This window comes from Gopherus flavomarginatus, chromosome 9, assembly GCF_025201925.1.
Source record: "Gopherus flavomarginatus isolate rGopFla2 chromosome 9, rGopFla2.mat.asm, whole genome shotgun sequence".
NCBI lineage: Eukaryota > Metazoa > Chordata > Testudines > Testudinidae > Gopherus > Gopherus flavomarginatus.
Genome location: NC_066625.1, coordinates 33,474,716 through 33,489,079, shown reverse-complemented (window position 1 = coordinate 33,489,079; position 14,364 = coordinate 33,474,716). Strand labels below are relative to the sequence as shown.

General features: G+C 49.2%; 1 protein-coding gene across 1 annotated transcript in view; it reads left to right on the top strand.

Moving 5' to 3' along the window:
* The first annotated feature begins 13,723 nt into the window (after positions 1-13,723).
* Positions 13,724-14,364, top strand: part of HMOX2 (heme oxygenase 2) — a 31,351-nt gene continuing 30,710 nt past the window's right edge. The window contains exon 1 of the mRNA XM_050968427.1: positions 13,724-13,818. The gene's annotated coding sequence lies outside the window, so the exon portion shown is untranslated. The remainder of the gene's footprint in view (positions 13,819-14,364) is intronic.

Here is a 14,364-nt window from a genome sequence, read left to right as displayed (position 1 = left end):
TATCATCATCATCGGCAATCCCTTGATTCCAGGATGATCTCTACTACAGATTTATATATGGGTCCTCCTGAAATGACTCAGGAGTCCGATCCTGGAACCACAGATCTGCTCGCAGTAGGTACAGACATTTCCTGGCAGGTCAGCTGTCTGTGGGAGAAAGTTCCTTTTTCCTTCCTTCTCTCTCTATTTTCAGCTTTGAAGGCAAGGCACTTCTCTTCGAAGCAGGCCACTGCCTGATGGAGGGTGTGGTGCCATTGAGGTTGGTTGGTGGCTCGCTTCTCCCAGCATGTGATGTCTACATTATTTTTCTTGAGATACTGTGATAAATGAAAGGAGATGGGGGGGCTCCCTTTTATTGACACCCAGCCAGCCAGTTAACTATAAAACCCCTCTTAGCAGTTGTTCTCTACTTGCTTTACCTGTAAAGGGTTAAAAAGTCTCCCTGCATAGGTAAAAGGAAGAGAGTGGGCCCCTGACCAAAAGAGCCAATGAGAAGGCTAAAACTTTTTAAAATGCGGGGGGAGGGAACTTCCCCTTTGTCTGTCTGTGGTGTTCTCCTGGAGAGAAGGGACACTGCAGCTATGCAGTAAGAGCTTGGGCCAGGTATGAAAAATCAACAGATCATACCTAGAAACTACTCATTTAAAACCCCAGATATGTAAGTAGATCAGGAAATGTCTAGGAAGATGGAATGAGGTTTATTTCTTTTATTTCTTATGGATTCCTCTGTGCTAACCCCATGTGCTTTTGTTTTGCTTGTAACCTTTAAGCTGACCATCAAGAAAGCTATTCTTGATTCTTAATTTTTGTATTTGCTCTTTTAAAATCTATCAATAGCCTGAGTTTTCAGATGTATTTTTTTCTTCTTTTTTTTAAATAAAATTTACCCTTTTTAAGAACAAGATTGGAGTTCTGTGTCTTAAGAGGTTTGTGCACATGTTGTTTAATTAGCTGATGGCACCAGCTGATTTCCTTTGTTTTCTTTTTCAGCTCTTCCCGGAGGGGTGCGGGGCTTGAGAGTACCCCACAAGAAGGAATTCCCAAGTGCACCTTCCTGGGTTCTCAAAGGGGTTTTTGCACTTGGGTGGTGGCAGCATCTACCCATCCAAGGTCATAGAAAAGCTGTAATGTTAGGAGTTTAATACAAGCCTGGAGTGGCCAGTATTAATTTTTTAAATCCTTGCAGGCCCCCAACTTCTGCACTCAAAGTGCCAGAGTGGAGAATCAGCCTTGACAGATACGCTTTCAGTGTGTCTTTTTTAGCATTTCCTCTGACCACCATGGAATCTCTGACCATGGGTGAACTGAGAGCAGAAGACTTGTTTTTGGAGGTGAGAGTCTGGCATCCGTACACAATGTCCATCCAGTTAACCGCTCTAGAACAAGTGGAAGGAGTGTGTGTTGTGGTTCTGAAGAACCTCAGTTCAAACATGTTGGGAAAAAATATGTGAGCATGTATTTAAAGACTATCCCCTGAGGCATGAACAAGGAAGCCACACTGAGGTGTTATAGCTAAAACTATATTTAAAAGAAACGGGATGGGGGGTGGCTTGTGGTTAAGGTTCTGTGAGCTACAATTCAGGAGATGTATGTTCAGCTCTATGATGGGCTATGACATTGGTATTAATTATACTGTATCTTAATTCCCCATCTACAAATAAGGGACGATAATGCTTTCACCAGCACTAAATCTTCGGGATTTTGTTAAGATTAGTTTAGTTATAGGCAAATGAGTTTGATATTTACCAGATATCTCATGAAATTGTTTGCCTCAAATGCTACACATGGAGCTTCACAAAACATGGACACTCTACTATTCCTGTAATGAGTCTAAAATGAAAGGCCTGGGTAGGATGTGGCACATCAGAAGATTTGAACATTCCTTCAGTTTTGGTGGGAAAGAAATTCTCTCTCCTCATTATTCAACTGCAAGTGTACCTGCACACTAGTACTTTTGCGAATTGTAGCTGCAAAAGGGAGGCTGCTATTTAGAAAATTTGGGTCTAAGTGTAATTAGAGTTGCACTGATTAAAACACTAAGTGAGAGAACTCAGATAACATCCCATGGTTACTTCATGAGTTAACAGTGAAAATATCCCTATCCTCTGTTCATTTGCGGTTTAAAGGTGGTGCAGTGGATTTCCTATGGCTACCAGCGGCTACTCAAATCTGAATCAGTTTGTCCAAAGTGGCTTTATGCCTGGCACTGCAGGTAAAGTCCAAGGTTTGTAATGTGATCCTTCAGCTGCATAAATCCACGAAAGGACAGTTTGTTCAACAGCTAAAGCGCCATTGATTTTCTGTGCCAGGGCCCTGCTCCTGCTCCACTGACTTCAGCAGAAGTAGGACTAGACCAAAGGTGGGCAAACTTTTTGGCCTGAGGGCCACATCTGGGTATGGAAATTATATGGCAGGCCATGAATGCTCATGAAATTGGGGTTGAGGTGCAGGAGGGAGTGAGGGCTCTGGCTGGGGGTGTGGGCTCTGGGGTGGGGCCAGAAATGAGGAGTTCAGGGTGTGTGAGAAGGCTCTAGGCTGGGACTGAGGGGTTTGGAGGGCGGGAGGAGGAATCAAGGCTGGGGCAGGGAGTTGGGGCATGGGTGCGATGAGGGCTGTGGCTGAGGGTGTGGGCTCTAGGTTGGGGCCAGAAATGAGGAGGGGTGTAGGAGGGTGCTCCAGGCTGGGACCGAGGGGTTAGGAGGAGAATCAGGGCTGGGGCGGGGGGTTGGGGCATGGGGAGAGTCGGGTGCAGGCTCCGGGTGGTGCTTACCTCAAGCATGGGTGGGCAAACTATGGTCCACAGTCCACATCCAGCCCAACACCTGAGTTAATATGGCCCTCGAGCTCTTGCAGCTCCCGGAAGCAGCAGCATGTCCCCCCTCTGGCTCCTATGTTTAGGAGCAGCCAGGGGGCTCCGTGCGCTACCCCCACCCCAAGCACCACCCCCACAGCTCCCACTGGCTGGGAACTGTGGCCAATGGGAGCTGCAGGGGTGGTGTCTGCAGACGGGGCAGTGTGCAGAGTTGCCTGACTGTCTACCCCACGCAGGAGCCAGAGGGAGGATATGCTGCTGCTTCCGGGAGCTGCAGGCGCTCGAGGGCCATATTAACTCAGGTGGTGGGCTGGATGTGGACTGTGGACCATAGTTTGCCCACCCCTGGACTAGACCCTAACAGGATAGGGGCTTGTGCTCTCCTGTGGACTCACCTTGTAAACAGGCTGTGGCCCTACTAGATGATGCTGTAGTAACTCCACTCTGTATATAAGGGTGGGCAGTGGCTTTCTGGAGGAAGACATCCTCAGGGAGGAACCCTGGGAAAAGGCTTTGGGGCGGAAATTAGTGCTGTTTCATCATGAGTTGCTTTGATAGCTCAGCCCCAGGAAGGGGCCCTCTGTAGTGCAGGCTGTGGTTTGGGGGAGGGTAGGAAAGCCACGTGCTTTATTTTTATTAGGTGCTACAGAAATGCAAATAAGAGCTCTATTCATGGGCCAGGACCCCATTGAACTAGGTGCTGTACAAATACAGAACAAAGAAAAGATGTTCTATGCCCCATAAAGCTTGCAATCTAAGTTATTGTTAATTACATGCTCTCAGTGGACCCATCACCTTAACCTGAGCTCCAGAATCTAAGATTCCTACTTTATTCTGGACCCTAGACCTCAGATATTCTATGCCATGGGCAAAAGTCCTGTACAATCCCCATGGTAGCGCTCTGAAAAGCTAATTCTATGGAGTACAATAGTACACTGGCAGCAGCCTGGAAAAATGGTCAAGAACATTGACAAGCTAGGCGAAAATCTACCAGTCTGTTTTTACCATAAACACCAATTGGCACAAGCCTCGCCCTACAGACAACACCTGCTGCATATCTACATATACGTACATACAAACAGATGTAAGCCAGGGTCAAAAGGAGCTTTCTCCTCCCATCTGTAACAGGTAAGATAGACTAGAGAGCCCAAAGGGACTGTCTGTGACTCCATGGTAAGATTGTTACAGTGATCTAGGAGTTCACACGTGTTACTGGGTTGATGAACTCTAATTATAGAACACAGCACCAGTTTGGGGTGTCTGCTAGGGTTACCAACTCTCTAATCCCACAAAACCAAAGACCCTAGCCCCACCCCTTCCCCAAGGCCCCGTCCCACCATTCTCTACATTCCCCCTCCCTCGGGGGTTTGCTCTCCCCAACCCTAACTCACTTTCACTGGGCTGGAGCAGCGGCTTGGAGTGCGGGCTCTAAAGGGGGTGCAGGCTCTGAGGTGGGGCCAGAAATGAGAGGTTTAGGGTGTAGGAGGGGGCTCCAGACAGGGAGTTGGGGTGCAGGAGGGGATGAGGGCTCCAGCTGGGGATGAAGGGTTTGGGATATAGGAGGGGGTTTCAGGCTGGGGGGTGAGGCCAAGGGATTTGAAATGTGGGAGGGGGCTGGCTGTGGGTTGAGGCCCGGGATTGAGGTGCAGGAGGAGGTGAGGGCTCTGGGCTGGGGGTGTGCACTCTGGGGTTGTGCACTCTGGGGTGCAGGAGGAGGCTCTGGGTTTGAGGGGCTCAGGGGTGGGGTGGGGCTGGGGATGAGGGGTTTGGGATGCAGGAGGTGTCTCTGGGTTTGGGGGGGCTCAGGGTTGGGGCACAGGTGTACTTTGGGGGGCTCCTGATCAGCAGCGCAGTGGGGCTAAGGTGGGCTCCCTGCTGTCCTGGCTCTGTGCTGCACCCCAGAGGCAGCCAGTAGGTCCAGCTCCTGGGCAGCTGGGTTGAGGGAGGAAGGCTCCACAGCTCAGATTGCTCAGTATAAGGCCAGAAGGAATGAAGTCAGGAGGATGTCTGGTTCAAAGAATAACTGATGAGATAAGGAGCGGTTACTGAAAAAAAAAGGCCTCTCACTGACAGGGATGGTTGCAGATGGTTGTAAAATGAGCCAACATGACCCTTCCTATGTGAACCCAGGTGCAATGGAAAAACTTTTGGTTAGCATGAAGCAGGGGAGGAAGGGCCTTGGAGAGGAAGGAGATTGTAAATCTTATCTGGATTAAAACTGGAATGAAGGGTAAACTACCTCAAACTGATTTTCAGCTGAAGTCAGTACTTGGTAGTGACATTACTTATTTGTTGAAGGGTATAAAACAATAAACTCTTTAGGGGTTAATTGCTAATACCTGCCTGACCACATCGGAGCGGAACAATATGGGTCTAAGCACCACTAGATTATGCCTGTTTGTAAGTTTCTTGATCACATACTTATAAATGTTTTGTGACTGTTTGAGTGTAGAGGTGACTTACTTTTAGGCTGTTAGGCATGTTTAGAGCAATTGTATAAAAGTCCATTTGGCTTTTGGACTCCATAAAGGAATTTAATATTAAGTTAGTGTCTGGTGGTTTCCCATATTAATAATTTCTAATATTATTAATAATTGCAACAGGGGGCATCCTATATTAAACTTCACTCACAAAGCAGGGAGTAGTGATGCCAAATTCAAGTAAAAGTGTTGCCTGATTTAAGGAGGTTAATATTATTGTTTTAGATAATATGGGTTATAGACTCACCAGTTAATCTGATCAGAAGATAATAATGTTCTCCCAGAATCAGACTACACAGAGTTTACAGGGACCCTCGGTATGTCTGACAAGGATGCTAACACTGAGACAAATGCAGCTTTAAAGACTGTTATTGAGCTAAGTGGAATAGTAATCAAACAGTAATCAAATGGTAAAATAATCAGAGTTACAAAGGAAATAATATTGTTTTAGAGATACATGTGATATTATATAGTATAAAGCTTTGGATTAATATACTCACACCCTTCCTTGATAACCTGGGGGTAAGAGACAAAATATCAGCCTCGCCTCTGACATGCCAAGAAAGTTCAGGTCCAGGTTCCTCAATTCTTGGCTGGGAGGTGTAGTGTTTAGGAGAAGCTAAAAAGCTAAGAGCTATGATGACTAAAGAAGCTAACAGAGTTTTACTTAACTCACTGACTTAAAATTTACAATTAAGACCTAACAGACTAATAGGCTAATAGACAAAATGATAATAAACAAAGAACTAAGAATGAAGAAGCCTCCGTGACATGATGGTTCACCCCTCTTACAGAGCTTGATCCTCCTATGTCCAAACTTAGTTTCCTCACCCACAGAAATGTTGGGGTATACTTACTCTATAGGCTGGTATGTTTGTACATACCTATGACATATACATACATATTAATAGACCTTAGCTCATTCCCACATCTGTTATTTCTGGTTTAACTGGTTATTTTGGTTCTTTCCAAGTTCTTTGTGGTGTATCTGGTAAGTTTAAAGAGGTCATGAATTTAGGAAGTTCCCTTATACCAACCTGCTTCAATGCATCCTTTATCTATTGTGACAGACCCTGGCCAGTGGGGTACAGGAGTCTGGTCCTATTGGTATCCAGGAGGTGGGTGGGCAAAGCCCGTCCACTTCTAAAGGACCTCCCCCCAGCCTAAGGGGAGGATCCACAGGTCTGTGACACCAACTAAATCCGCGGGACAACTAATGAAAAAAAACAGGATCAGGAGTGAGGTCACAGGGCTAAACGAAGGGAACCTGATGGGGACACCAAGCAGAGAACCCTGGACAACGCCCACTGCTCCTCGAAGGCATCAAGGGAACCAGTGGACGCCGCCCAGAGGAACTCTGCCAGGATGCGTGAACGGACGGAGGAGCAGAAATAGGTCCCACAGTCGCAGGAAATCCCGTCGGCCAACCTTCTCTCCCTGGTTTTGTAGATAGCTAGTTTGGCCGGGGCCAAGAGGAGGTTGACAAGGAGATCCCACGACTTGGTGGGGCCACGGACGGGGAGTGCGTACATACAGGAGTCTGGTAGAGGGCAAATATACTGGTCACTGGCTGAGTAGTTTTCTGTTCCCTGAGTGACCAGAGCAGGGGCTTGCACTACAGTAATTAGGAACCTGCTAGAACCAATTCAGGCAGACAAGCTGATTAGAACACCTGCAGCCAATCAAGGCAGGCTAATCAGGGCACCTGGATTTAAAAAAGAGCTCACTCGAGTCAGGTGGGGAGGAGCCAGAGGAGAAGAAATGTGTGTGAGGAGCTGGGAGCAAGAGGTGCAAGGAGCTGAGAGTGAGAGGGTGTGCTGCTGGAGGACTAAGGAGTACAAGCGTTATCAGACACCAGGAGGAAGATCCTGTGGTGACGATAAAGAAGGTGTTTGGAGGAGACCATGGGGAAGTAGCCCAGGGAGCTGTAGCTGTCATCCAGCTGTTACAGGAGGTACTATAGACAGCTGCAATCCACAGGGCCCTGAGCTGGAACCCAGAGTAGAGGGTGGGCCTGGGTTCCCCCCAAACCTCCCAACTCCTGATCAGACACAATAGGAGTTGACCCAGACTGTGGGGAAGATCACTGAGGTGTGCAAATCTGCCAATAAGTGCAGGACCCACCAAGGTAGAGGAGGAATTTTGTCACGCTATCTATGTTATAGGCTGCAGCCATATATGGACCTTAGGCTTTAGTTCACCACCACCTATCTGGGTGAAAGGTCCCATGCGTATGTACGCTAACTTTGCCTTAGTTCAATATACAAGATGTGGCCTGTAGGTCCCTTGCATTACATCCAAAAATATTCTAATATAAACCTATAATAACCTATTATAATAAAACAGCTAAACCCATAAGAAAAGAGATATATACAGTAACCCCTCACTTAACGTCTCACACACACTCTCTCTCTCTCTCCCACATGCTGTGTCTCCTTCCTCATTTTTATTGCCTTGCAGAGTGAGGCTACATTAACAGCAGTGCATTAACCCTTGAGGGCTCAGCTGAGTGCTATTTCATCATTTAGCACAGTGGGTCTCAAACTTTTTTACTGGTGACTCCTTTCACATTGCATGCCTCTGAGTGCAACTCCCCCCCCCCCCCCAATACATGAAACACACTTTTTAATATATTTAACACCATTATAAATGCTGGAGGCAAGTGGGGTTTGGAGTGGAGGTTGGTAGCTTGTGAGCCTCCATGTAATGACCTTGTGACCCCCTGACAGGTCCTGACCCCCAGTTTGAGAATCTCTGACTTAGCAGTAAGGCATTCCCTGGGAAGTAGCCCACACTCTTCCACCCTCTGACTCTGTTAAGGTATTATTCCCACTTTGAACTTTAGCGTCCAGAAAGTGGGGACCTGCATGTACCCCTCTAAACTTAATTCCTAGCTTAGATCTGATAGCGCTGCCACCAACCAGAAATTCCAGTGTCTGGTACACTCCCTGTCCCCCCAAAACCTTCCCTGGGGAGCCCAAGACCCAAACCCCTTGGGTCTTAAAACAAAGAGGAATAAACCATTCCCCCTCCTTTCCCCCTCCCAGATTTTCCCCTCCCTGGGTTACCCTGAGACATCATTATGATTCAACTCCTTGAATCTTAAAACAGAGAGGAATTAACCTTCCTCCCACCTCCTTTTCCCCCTCCCAGACTTTCCCTGAGAGAGACACTGATCCAGCTCCTTGGATCCTAAAACAGAGCGGAATTAACCTTTCCCCCCCCCTTCTCTCCCCCCATCACTCCCTGGTGAGTTCAGAACCAATCCCCTTGGGTCTTACACAAGAAACAAAAAATCAGTCAGGTTCTTAAAAAGGAAAGCTTTTAATTTTTGTTTTTTCTTTCTTTAATTATCTCTGTAAAATCAAGATGGAAAATATTTACAGGGTCTAAGCTTATACATAGACTAGAGGGACTCCATCTCCCCTAGCCCAAGTTACAGCAAATAGAGGTAAAATATCCTTCCAGCAAAATACACATTTGCAGATTAAGAAAACAAACATAAAAGTAAGTCACCTTTTCTAGCCAGTACTTACTATTTTGAACATGAGAGACTGTTTGAAATAATGGAGACAGATCTGGTTGCATGTCTGGTCCCTCTTAGTCCCAAGAGAGAACAAAACAAACAGCACAAAACAAAGACTTCCCTCCACCAAGATTTGAAAGTATCTTGTCCCCCGATTGGTCCTTTGGTCAAGTGTCAGCCAGGTTCACTGAGCTTGTTAACCCTTTACAGGTAAAAGAGACATTAACCCTTAACTATCTGTTTATGACAGACTCCATCACCTCAACCAAGCTTCCCAATCATCATTGCTGTGTACAATATTAAACTGTTTGTTTAAAACTTATACTGTGTATATAATAAAATATAGTTTTGTCTAGTGAAAAAAAATTCCCTGGAACCTAACCCCCCCTTTACATTAATTCTTAGGGGGAATTGAATTAGCTTAACATCGTTTCGCTTAAAGTAGCATTTTTCAGGAACATAACTGCAACATTAAGCAAGGTGTTACTGTATAGGCAAGCAAGCCACATCAGAGAGGATGGGAACAGGTGATCCTATGTGGTAGTGTGGCTGCTGTTTAAAGAGTCCTAGATATCTTTTGATCTTTTTTCTCCAGTGTTTAAAGACAGAGTTGATTAGACTCAGTTTGTAGTCCTTGTTTCTGCTTACCAATCACTGGTGCTGAAAACAGTGATCTAGAGGGATGAAACTTAAACCAGTGTTGTGATGAAAGGCAATATAGTGAGGGAAGCAGCGTGAGGTCCCCCATTATCCAGAGCTGACCTCATGGGCAGTGAGTGAACCATGTGCTCGGGGAAGCTGGCCCTCAGCCCACCCCTCCCACCCCCTGGCTCACCTGAAGGCCCAGAGTATCCCCCTCCCACCCCGTGGCTGCCAGCCCCCTCCTCCCAGGTCCGAGTCACCTGAGCGTCTCCAGAGTGCTGGGTGGGAAGCAGGCGATCTCCCCCAGCCCCGGAGCACTGAGCAGGCAGGTGGTGCACAGTTTCCCCTCCCCCACAGCCCTGGAGTACTGGGCAGCACAGCCCCAGCCTTCCTAAGAAGTCCCAACCACCCTAGCTCCAGCCCTAGCCCCAGCCAGCTTCCCAGGACAGAATCAGCATGAAGCAGCCTGCCTGGGCTGGGGCCTTATTTTTCAGTCTGAATATGTCTTGCTGTTTGAATAGTGGCAGGGAGGCAGAACATTACTCCATGTGTTCCTATTACACACTGATTGTCAGTGCCTCCAAACTGAGCTGGAAAATGAGAACTAGCCTCTTGCATCTGGTTAGGGTGACCATATTTCCCTATGCTGAATAAGGGACACCTGGTAAAATTACTCATCTTCAAGGGAGTTCAATGGCAATCAATCAGAACTATGCAGTACAAACATTCAAATTAACATCAAGTTGACTGAGCTCCTGTTAAAAAGAAATACTGAGTAGTTGGAATCTTTATATTTACCTTCTTATCTTTAAGGCTTTAGGGTTCAGACTGGGAGGGGTGACACATACACACTCCTGTACACCTCTCTTACACAGGGGGTGGGGGACTGACCGACTGACTGACCCAACCCTCCCTATCCAGGGCTTTCCACCCTCCATGCCTGGCTGGGCCCCTGGGACTGACCTGCCTCTCCTGGTACCCAGTGCCACATCTTTTCAAGGCAACACGTGGGGGAGGGCACTCAGGGTAACATGCCCCCCCTTGCAGATTTCTGCCAGAGTTCACACCAGAATGTAGCCAGCAGCAGCCTTTTGGCACTTTGCAGGAGGAAAGGGATGGGAGCTGCTTCCAGCCACAGGGAAGCAGGAGGTGGGGAAAGGATGACCTGGCCCATATCTTTGCAGAGCTCATCTCTCCTTCCTCCCACCTCATATGGCTGGAAGCTTATCCCTTCCTGCCAAAGGCAGCTAACACCTCCAGGCTGCTGCTGGCCACTGACATAACCCAGCCACCTCCTGTCCCCCAGCTACAGTGCAGCCAGGAAGGCATTAAGCCCTCAGGATGCATGGTGAACCACAGCCCAGGGAACCTGACTGCAGGGGCTTCAGCAAACCTGGCCAGAGAGGTGGCTCAGCAGGGGTTGAGTGCCCAGGGGACGGGGCAGCCCCGCACTTCTTGGGGGCAGGACCCCGGGGCAGGGAGGGGGAAGCACGGGTGCAGAGGATGCTAAACCCCTGCCCCAGGGGCTGCTGTGGAGCCTGCAGGTTCAGGTCATGAAGAGGCTAGAAATTGCTGCTTTTCCCCACCACTCCACAGCTTAGCTGAGGGGCAGAGGTTTCTCTGTGCCTGCGCTGTGCAGGGCTCCGGCTTCTCCTGGCCAGTGCCACAGGCCAAAGGGTTTGGGGTTTTCCTGGGGTGCTGGCCCAGCCAGAGGCTGTGGGAGAAGGAAGGAGCCTGCTGGCCAGAGTGTTGGTGAGCTGAGCACTCCCACCAGGGGCTAGTTCTCCACACACCGTTGGGAACAGGATGCTCCCCACGGGAGGGGATATGGAGGAGCAGCGGGGCTGGAGGAGGGACAAAGGGGCAAAGCACAGAGAGGACAGGGAAAGGTATAGCACGTAAGGACCAATGGGTGGGCAGCAGAAGTGACACGTAACCGTCTGCCACTTGGCGCCTGCCTGCACTCACCAGCTACCGTAGTTTGCAGTGCACAGCCAATGCCGGCTGGAAATGGGACGGGGTCCTGCTGGCCGACAGCTGGCATGCTGCGGGGGCTGCGCTGACGGACGAGTGTGGGAGCGGCTAGCCCCACACACTGCATCTTCACCACACCACCAGCCTTGCATACCCACTCCCATCATTGGCCACTGGACCGTCCCACTCACCGCTGGTGAACGGGTGGCTGGCAAGCAGGGATCCGGATAACAGCCAGTACTGATGGGGGGAGACAGAAAATATGGAACAATTTGACCGTTTTAAAGAAAAAGTTAGGACACTTGCAGGAGGGCTTAAATACAGGACTGTCCCTTTAAAAATAGGGCATCTGGTCACCCTACTTCTGGTTCCTTATAAACAGCAGGAGAAATGGATTTGCCCTGCCCAGCTCTCTGTTTGATGAATTCCTCCTCTGAGTCTCCTTGGCCAGCTGGACACTGAACTGCACTTGGGGAAGGCAACAGGGTCAGTGCTGCATTCTGGGGTTGTCTGCCATTTGGTGGCATTTACAGGGAAACTAAGGCAGGAATCAGTGTTTGTTCTCAGGCTGAGGTTGGGTGCCCCAGTTAGTCTATGTAGCCAGAATTTATTTAGTGCAGCTCAGATCAGAGCAACAGCTTGTCCATGAGAGAGGGACATGTAACCTGGATACAGAACAAGGGATGGCTGGTGTCACTGAGTAAACTGAGCATCAGGGAGAGTAAAACAGCAAATCCTGGTCTGTATCTAATTCAGGTGTTTGCAACCTTCACCACAGTGGGCACCACCCCTTAATAAAGAGTTTCTTGTGGGCATTTCTCCCCAGTCACAATTGCCCACCTCCCATGCACAATTGTCTGTCCCTCTCCTTTCCCTCATCCCCCTGTATTTGCTAGAAAACAGACTGATTTCCTTGTCATTCAAAATCATATATAATCTCCAGGGCAACTAACAAAATTTCTTACAAATCACCCTCAGTGTTTGTTTATTTTTAGTTTCCTCTAATGGAATATAAGAGCTGACAAAAAGAAGAACCAGCAGCATGTGATCAGCCAACTCTGTGTGGGTGCCCTGCAAGAACCACAGTTTGTGAACTACTGTTTTAATATGTTTAAAATCAGCGGGGGAAGGGAAAGGATTTTCCCTGGGAGGCTGATGAGGAGCTTGAGAGAGAAAGCATTCTTCCAGGGAGCAGAGAACCATGGGGCCAAGACATTCACCAAGGGCAGAGGCTTCCAGAAATATCCAAAACAAAAAACGTAGTAACAATTGGGGATTTTGACTACCCAGAAATCTGCTGGAAATGTAATATGGGAAAACACAACATTTCCAGCAAGTTCTTGGAATCTATTGTGGATAACATTTTGTTCCAGAAAGTGGAGGGAGTAACCAGGGAGGACAGTCATTTTAGACTTGATTCTGAGGAACAGGGAGAGAAATTGGTAGCGAATCTGTGAGTGGAAGGCAATTTGAGTTAAAGTGACCCTGAAATTATAGATTTCATGATTCTAAGGAAAGGAAGGAGTGAGAGCAGCAGAATAAAACTGATGGATTTCAAAAAAGCTTCCTTTAATGAATTCATTCAAAGAACTAGTAGATAAAGTCCCACAGAGAGGACATCTAAAGGAGAAAGGAGTACAGGACAGCTAGCTGATTCTCAAGGAGACAATGGTAAAGGCACAACTGCAAACTATCCTGCTGGGAAGAAAAGACAGGAAGACTATTAAGAGGCCAATATGGTTCCATCAGGAGCACTTTAATGACCTGAAAATCAAAAAGGAATCCTACAAAAAGTGGAAACCTGGACAAATTGCTATGGAGATATAGAAAAGAATAGCATAAGCCTGTAGGAACAAAATCAGAAAGGCTAAGGCACTAAATGAGTTAACTTAGCAAAGACCATAAAAAGCAATAAGAAGTTCTTTAAATACATTAGGAGCAAGAGAAAGACAAAAATAAGGAAAGTGTAGGTTCCTCTACTTAAAAGGGAAGGAGTGCTAACAATGGACGAATCAGGAAAGCTGAGGTGTTTAATGCCTAACTTGCTTCAGTTTTCACAAATGGTGACAATCAGGGACAGCGTGTTGGCTGGGGCAAGGGAGCACGTGGGAGTGTCGGGGACCATCCAGCAGCCCCAAACCCAGAGACAATCAGTAGAACGCACCCCGTCTACGAGCTGTAGGCGGGGCCAGATAAGGGGCGGGGCCTCTGCAAAGAGGTGGGGACTGTTACGTCAGGGCTCTAGTCACGTCAGCCTGGCCTGAATTACGTGTAAACACGCCGCAGCGCCGCCTGGTCATGAATAATTAATTACACGGATAGGCCTTTGTCCCGCCTTTTCCAGCAGGCCGAGGCGGCTGCGGCGTTGAGAGGAGCTGCTGCGGGTGAGTGCGGCGCGGGCGCGGGATTAGCCCAGCGGGGACGCGGGCTCGGGGTCAGGAGGTGCCGCTGTGTCGCCCCAGGGCCCGCTCGGAGCGGCTCCCGGCTGGATCGGCGCCGCGGGGTGAGGCTGGTGTCCTGCCTGCCGGTACCTGCCGCGCGGCCCCAGCTGGGCGCGCGGGGAGCGCGGGGTCCCTGGCAGGCGGGCGCGCGGGGAGCGCGGGGTCCCTGGCAGGCGGGCGCGCGGGCGGCGCGGGGTCCCTGGCAGGCGGGGGCGGCGCGGGGTCCCTGGCAGGCGCGGGCTGTGCGGGGAGCGCGGGGTCCCTGGCAGGCGCGGGCTGTGCGGGGAGCGCGGGGTCCCTGGCAGGCGGGCGGCGCGGGGAGCAGTGTTCAAAGCGCCCCGCCACTGATCTGTGCCCGCGGGTCTCTCGGGCTCACTGCCCGGAGCTGCCTCTGGCTGGGGCGTGATCTAGGGCTGGCGTCCCTCAGAGCCCAGCGGGAACAGGCGGGGCCCCGGGGGGTTGGCTCCGCCGAGCCGTGCCCAGCCAACC